The sequence below is a fragment of the Coturnix japonica genome, chromosome 8 (genome assembly GCF_054131305.1).
Source record: "Coturnix japonica strain WE chromosome 8, WE-NBRP24, whole genome shotgun sequence".
NCBI lineage: Eukaryota > Metazoa > Chordata > Aves > Galliformes > Phasianidae > Coturnix > Coturnix japonica.
The window spans coordinates 16,928,032-16,936,015 of NC_140670.1; the positions used below are offsets into that span (position 1 = coordinate 16,928,032).

General features: G+C 46.1%; 1 protein-coding gene across 12 annotated transcripts in view; it reads right to left on the reverse strand.

The window, feature by feature from the left end:
* The window catches only part of MARCHF8 (membrane associated ring-CH-type finger 8), an 89,214-nt gene extending 81,866 nt beyond the window's left edge, over positions 1 to 7,348 (reverse strand). For all 12 annotated transcript variants that reach the window (XR_014948659.1, XR_014948658.1, XM_085554515.1 and 9 more), the window contains exon 1: positions 41 to 7,348. The gene's annotated coding sequence lies outside the window, so the exon portion shown is untranslated. The remainder of the gene's footprint in view (positions 1 to 40) is intronic.
* Between the last annotated feature and the right edge of the window lie 636 nt (positions 7,349 to 7,984).

The following is a 7,984-nucleotide window of genomic DNA, read 5'->3' on the forward strand; positions in this document are numbered from 1 at the left end:
AGCGGCGGCTCCCCGCGGTCGGGGCGGCGGCCGAGCCTACCTTGGTGCCCCGCGCAGGGCCCGGGCCGGCGGCTCCTCCTCCGGCTGCGGCGGCTGCTGCTGTCCATGCCCGGGCCGGCAGGCGGCGAGCCGCGGCTCCGACGGGCCGGGAGCGGCCGGGCTCCCGCGGGGCTGGGGCAGCCCCGGCTCCCTCGCCCGCTGTTTACGGCGGTTCCGCGGCCGGCCGGGATGCCCGTCACCGCTCCGCCCCGCCCCGGCCCGCCCCCGCCGCCATGGCCCGGAGGAGGACGGGGAAGCGGGGCGGGACGGGGTGCAACGCTCAGCCCCGGCGGGCGGGGGTCGCTCCGCGGCTCGAAGCGGGAGTGCCCGGCACCTGCCCGCAGCAGCACGGCACCGACGTGGGAGCGAGGGCGGGGCCGAGACACCGAGAGCAGCAGGGCGGCCGCGGGAGCTGTTCTATAGTTCGGTGCGTTTCGTCATTTCTTCCCCAAGACAGAAACGGGTAACGAACGTCTGTTTGCTGTATGCTGGAATAAGTGAACGGCGCAGAGAAAAGAAGTGAGGGTTTTGCGACGAAATGCTGAGAGGGGGATCTTCTCCGACCAGGCTTAGTGGGAATAAGTGAAAAAGCGCCCTTGTTCCTGCCTGCGGCACAGCGGAGAGACACCGGACAGCAAACAGGAGCACCTGCCAACATACACGAGTCCATTCCCTGAACCTGGTCAAAGTTTTTCATCTGTCTGCACTTCTTCACATTGAATCTACAGTGACAACGCTTCCCCTTGGAGTACAGCGATAAGGTGTACACAGTGAGCAGAGCAGCCCCTTCCCATGCCGAGCACAACCAGCCCCAGCACAACGCGTGCTGCAGTGGGCTTTCAGGCCCAGAGGTGCAGGGCTGACGTTGTCACTGTCTCGGCGTTAGGGCCGGCACCCCACGCAGCGGAGGAGCGAGACGCTCCACCTACAGAGCACGCAGTGCATTGTCCTGAGAGGAGTGACTACAGCTCCCGTTCAGTCCTATGCAGGTAGAAGGAGGCAGACCTACCTTCCAATGCCTTTAGAAGACAGAGGACAGGGATGCTTCTGCGTGACGATAACCGCGTCCTGTCAGCAGGCAGTGTAGCGCAGTCCTGCCTTGCAACGAGACCCATGGTCCGCTGTGCCACTGGCTTACCTTGAGGCAGCTGGGAAGTCCTTCCCTCAGACATTCAGTCCTTCTTGCTTGAATCATTTTCTAGGCTGGGAGGGAATCTGTGGGAGTACCCTGTGCTCTGTGCCAGACCAAGACAGGGCCTGTTGGCACAGCCCAATGGAAGCAGAAATCAAGCTGAGGTACAGCTGTACAGAGGGCAGACCTTCCGTGATACACAGTAACAAATGCTCAGACCTGAACTGAGAGAAGCCACCACAAGCCATCAGCAAAAAACCCTTAATTGTCAACAGAAGCAAAGTGCCTGAATTCCTTTTCAGGAACAGCCTTTCCTGTGTTTTGTGATTGCTATGCACAGTCATTATGTTTCCAATAACCCTGCCTAGTACTGTAAACACACTGCTGTTCCAGAGGTGAAAACTCTGCCATAACACCCTGACAGCAGCCCTACGCGGCCAGGACCAACATCCACACTGAGGAGCACTACTCAGAACACCTTCCTGCAGGCCTGACAGAATCACAGCATCATTAAAGAGATCATCTTATTCGACTATCAGCCCCTCAACACCACGCTCACTAACCACGTCCCTTAGTACCACACCTCCATGTTTCTTGAACACCCCCGAGGGCTGTGCCTCCACCATTCTCCCCAGGCAGTTTGTTCCAATCTTTGACCACTCACTCTTGGAGAAGAAATTTGTCTAAAAATTCAACCCAAACCTCCCCTGGCACAACTTACAGCCACTCCTATCACTGTTAGCTGGAAAAAGAGGCCGACCTCTGCCTCACCACAACATCCTTTCAGGGAGTTGTAGAGGGCAATAGGGTCTCCTTCTTCTGCAGACTGAACAATCCCAGTTCCCTCAGCTGCTCCCCATTACACCCTGTGCTCCAGACCCCTCACAGCTTCCTTGCCTCTCTCTGGACACATAATAAATAAATGTTACTGTTATTACTGTTGCTGTTACTAAGTGGAAAGCTTACATTTTTCCCTCTGACAGTTGCAGAAGGAGACAAATGCTTTCAAAACAAACAAACACACAGAAAAAGAATAACTCCCGCTGCCAGAGGATTACTGGCACAGGTAAAATTGTAGCAGGGCAACACAGGCCCTCAAATGCACAGCTGGGGAGTGACAGGTCTGCAGGAGGAGCTGCCCCAATACCCCACACACAGGACATGCACTGTGAGCACACAGATGAGGCCTTTATAAAATGCCATCAGCTGTAAGCACAATTTGTTAGTCACTGTCAGAGAATTATTGCCATGCCTATGAGACTCTGGTTCCCTCCAGGAGCAGCACGGTTCTGACATGCAGCTCTTAATGCTTTTCCAAGTACTTTTAGTTCTTTCAGCAGAGACCCCGAATGCTAATAAATGCACACTGTGTGCCCTTCGGTGTCTTCAGTTAGCACAATAATACATACAGTACTTCCTATGTGGAAAAGCATCACCGTTTTTGGTTTTTTTTTTTCCCCAGATAATGATAAATGATCTTTTTATTCCATGATCTTGGCCTGAGCACCTGCATGTTCCTATAGCAACTCCATACGACTTAAGGGATTACTTCAGAATTCCACTGTGGTTTGGGTCTCCAAAGTTATTCAGATTTTCTGGGGAAAAGCTGTTTCCTGACACAAACTAGAATTATTGCTCCCATACCCTTAACGAGCTGTGCAAGTCAGCTGTGTTATTATCTTAAGAAACTGGAATACTTTCTCGCATTGTTCTACACAAAACCATGCCATATTGCAGTGATAATTGCAGTGACACAGCCATCAGGGACTCGGGGCTGGAAGCAGCCCCAGACGTCTTGCAAGGGATTATACAAACTGATAGGGGACTAATTCCAATCAATCCTTTTGGCCACCTCAGCCCCAAAAGACTCCTTGCAAAGAATAGGCAGGTGTAAGCCCCCTCCATGCACTCATACATGCTCGGTTATTTCACACTCACATCCATCTCCCCTCCCATCACTGGCAATTAATGTTACACATAGGTAAGCAAATCTATTAGACTGGATAACAACATCTGATGAGGAGGAAGCCTTGCACCCAGACAGCACCCTGGTCAGCCTGCTAGGAACACACATGCTCATGTACTTGCATGTGCAGATATGACACACACACAGATCATAGAATGGCTTAATTTGGAAGGGACCCCAAAGTTCATCAAGTTCCAACACCCCTGCAGCAACTGGGGGCCACCAATCTCCAGACCTGGTACTAGACCAGGCTGTCCAGGGTCCCCATCCACTCTGGCCTCGAACACCTCCAGGGATGGAGCATCCACAGCCTCTCTGGGCAGCCTCTTCCAGAACATCACCACTCTCTCTGTAAAGACCTTCCCCCTGACATCCAATCTAATCCAGATGAGACAGGATGTACTCCCAAGTTTTACTTACCTCTCTGACATCTGGAATCACTTAAAACCTGCTACCAATGTGTTTTACACAGCAGATTTTTAGTCTGTTCCACAGGATAGAAGAGGGTATTTTTTTTGCTGTTCTCTTCCTTAGAGCATCAAGAAAACTAGATGCATCTTACCAATTTTAAGACGAAAATTCTCTGCTAAAATCATTTCAAGAGTACAGAAAGAATTTTCCTGACTCCTTCAGGAACAAGAAAGGAAGAGATACAGCTCCCTTTCTTTGCCAGCCCAGAACATCAGTGTAAGAACCAGGAGTGTTCAGACACAAATTAACTCAGAGATGTTTGCTGTCTGAAAAGCGTTCTGCTCCAGTAAAGGGCAACAGCTTAGAAATGAAAGAATTTAGATGACACACGAAAATTGTCCAGCAGGCATCAGAAAGATACCACACACTGAACAAGCGTCATAGCATTAAAGCACTGACCCGCTGTGAGAAAAGAGAGGAAGTCAGGAGGTGAGGCCACTAATGAAATACACACAGGCAACATACCCGAAGAGTGGCAGTCGCAGCTAGGTGAACCATTTTTCTTTCTTATTGTCTGTATGATCTGTAACAAGTGACCCAGCAGAATGCACCAAAATCTGTCTACAGCAGGACTGCTGTGCAGCTTTAGCCAGTGAAGCTCTCAAGGCTTGTAACACCTTTTAATGAAAACACCACAACTCCAAGGAGGATATTTGCAGACATCTGCATGTGTGTATTCCCTAAGCACCTGAAACTTACCAGACTGTCTTCTGTCTCAGATGCAGGACTTAAAGTAGAAGTGCACTGATGTGCTTAAGTAAAACATGGCCTTAGAAAATTGCTAGGATAAGATCATTTGAATTCCATCTCTGAGACTGAGTGGCATCAGTTCTTAAAGTCTCACTGGGAAAGCAACCAGAAGACAAGACACTGCTGTTTGCAAACTAGATCATAGCCTTTCTCCCAGAAGAGAGTTGAAAGCCCTCGTACATTGTGCATGCAGCAGATAATGGCTGCAGCCACCCGACACACAGCAGGTTTAGGCCAGCACAACACATGACAGACACACAGCTATGCATGACTTCAGCAAGTCCTTCCAGCCATGTGAGGGCGCCTTTATAGAGTGACAAGACTGGATACAGCTCTGATCCTGTCTCAGAGCAGATAAGCTGCTGTGGTCATAAAGCCTAACTGGGGCCTCAAATGTTACCCTCTGTAGGAGTGTTAACAGGGATTTTCTTATTATTGAGCCTCAAAAAACTAAGGAAAAGGCAACAAACTGACCTTATGGCAATTTCTCTAGACAAAATTGGTTATCTAGGTATGGGTGAACCAGGTCTTGAGCAATTCAGTCCACACTGTTACGACATTACACTTGATTAAGGCTTCTTGCAGTACAAGAAGCTTGGTATCCAGAAAAAAAAAGAAGAAATCTGTATGTTAGTCCCTTTTTCATACCACAACAAATGTAATGCTTTGTTCACAGGCAGGATATGCACCACTTAAGAAGGAAAAAAAAAATGAAGCTCAGGGAGAAGTGATGTACCTCCCAAGGCCAGGTGGTTCTGCAGCTACAACAACAGCTCATCACCTTCCTTTACTTTGCAATAAGCAAAATAAGTTCCATCCTCTACTGATCAGAAACAGGAAAGAGGACCTGACTGGTCTGCTGCACCTCCAGGTTTGTTAGTTAGACTACTGGGAGGGGTGGGGGTAGAAAGTTATACCAGCTCACCCCTCCCAACCCTGAACATGCAGAAGAAAGACATTTGTCCTTGCTGAGCCTCTCTCTTCACAGTCGTTTTCAGATTCAGCTCTCCTGCTGCCATAAAGATCACGTGCATCCAGCACATGCATGTGGTGAAGGAATAAAAATAGGCAGCCTGTTTCCGTGCAACAAAATCCAGACATCATCTTCCTCATAAGCACAGTTATTGTGCTGATCTCAGCTAGATGCTTCTCTTATAGAACTTGCCTACATTCTCTCCTGATACTGTTGTGCTATTTACGTCCTGTTCTATCCAGAAATAATAGACTAATACTATCCATTTCTATAGGAACTCTCCCTGAAGAACTCTGGGTAAACTTCCTGTTTTACCAGATATTATTTGAATTATATTTTCTGAAGTTTCCATTGTACCAGTATCTCATAGGTGAAAGTCGCTACCACAAGCAACCTAAAGCTTCATATACAAGACAGGCCAACGAGCACTGGGAAACTGAAGTAGACAGAAGGATTTCTGAAAGTATATTGCAAAATCAGAGAAGATTCAGAGGACAGTGGGTACAATTAAGGCACCAGAACAACAAAGAGAGACAAATGGTACCATAAAAAAAAAAAAAGAGCATGAGGAGTTGTGATAAAACAGAAGGAACTGATTTAGGAGATGCTGTTTTCCCATTCTTGTAACACCAGCCCAAATATAATTCAATTAAAAAAAATAAAAAAGATAGGGTAGGAAATTCAAAACTGCAGTGAGAGAAAATGCTTTTTACACTACACATAATTAATATTGAGATTCTGAATCTAATAAGGTTCAAAAATAGTTTCAGACTTTTACAGGCCTCCAAATTAATATCACAATGCACACGCAGACAGTTCTTCAATAGCACAGAAGATCCAGCATGGAAAACAGGTTCTTGCACATTTGGTAAGCAAAGAATTCTTGAACCTTCTGAAGTGTGAGACAGATGCCGGGCTGGAGCAAAGTCAGACTGACTCCATCTATTTTGGTGGGTCTTCTGTTCCCACTGAAGCAAAGTACCTAAGACGATTGGCAAGATCCAGCTCTCAAGTTCAAGACCACATTTAAAACCAGAGGTATTTCGTTATACATCTCTGTATTGTAACCTTGCAGTGGCCAGCATGGGAGTTTACAGAAACCATTACTGCAACCCAAAGATGGCCCATTAAGGGCAACAGTTTCAGCACTGAATATTAAGGACAAGTTTAGCCTAATGCAAAAAAATATATAGCATTCAAAAAGCTTTGATTGTTTGGTTGAATAAAAAGACTGTCTCCAAATAAAGTCTCTGTAAAGAAACAGAGAGGAAAAAGAAGAAGCTGTTTTGAAATCCTTGATTTTTCTCCTTAAGAAAGCCCTAGCATTTTTATTCTCAGCTCATTAACACTCTTAATCACATACCATGCAAATCATACTCTTTTAGTAATTACGTATTGTTTTGAATTTCTGATGCCAGATAAAACACCTAATTTCATTAACCATTCACCACTTAGTTGTGATTAGAATTCATAATTCTTATGTAGAGATGCACAGCCGTCAGCCATATCAAGACTGGCTTAAAAAGAACTGAAAACAACCTGAAAGTGTGATGTAGGTAAATCTCCTGTTGTGGAAGACCTGTACAAATTCTTGATTGCAAGGCCAGAAACAACAAGTAGCAAGGGATGGTCAGAGCTCACCTGAGCAGTTCCTAGTGTAAGCTCCTCATATACCACTGAATTTATTCTTTCCTATTCTTATCTCATATCCAACAGAAATATTTATCTCCTTAGTGAATGAAATAAAGGGACAGGTAATCTTTTAATTGTACATATAGTGCACAATTAAAACATAACTCAGCTAGCAGACACTGCCAAAACTGTAGGTTTAGAGGGGAGAAACAGGAGGATTCTCCATTCTGCAATACATGAAGTTCATGTAATAGTTTTCACTGTTAAAAACAGAGCATTCAAGCATATCTTGGTTGCATTTTTTCATTTGTTTCAGAGCATTTTTGAAACACTTTGGCATTAGGCCATGGTGAGGGACCCTCCTCAGATTGCTGAGGGTGGGCTGAACGAGGATCACAAAGATGCAGTTCTTTCTTACGCATGTTTTTTTTCATGGAACTCATCGGACAAAACCAAAACTTTCTCCATTCTGAAATGTGTCCAGTGCCCCCTGGTGTCTCCCTTCTGCAGCTTCATACAGAAAGCCAGCAGTGTGCTCTATGCCAGAAAGCCCCTGCTTAAGAGGAAAGCTTAACTGCACACGAGTATGCCAGACACTGCTCGTTTGCATGCTTATAATTATTTCTGAAAAACATCAAATTACTAATTCGTTCCAGTAAGATACTGAGGAATAAAGAAAACAGATGTCTCGTTCCCAGCCCAGATTACCCCAAATTAGCAGAGCTCCAACAGATTAACCCGAACTGGACTGATGATGACACAGAGTAACCCAAGAAAGAGCTGTTTCCTCTCTTCTGCAGAATTCTGCAGACATGCTATTAAATAGCTGCTGATGCAAGTTGGTTTTTTTTTTTCTTTTCTAAAGAACTGTTTAATGGGAAAGGTAAACAATTACCTAAGCCAAAATATTTTCCACGGTATGTACACAATAACCATAAAAGCATAGAGGAATAAAATGATGTTGTTGCACTGACATGACTGATAAAAATCAAACATACTGGCTTATTTACAGACTTGCTCT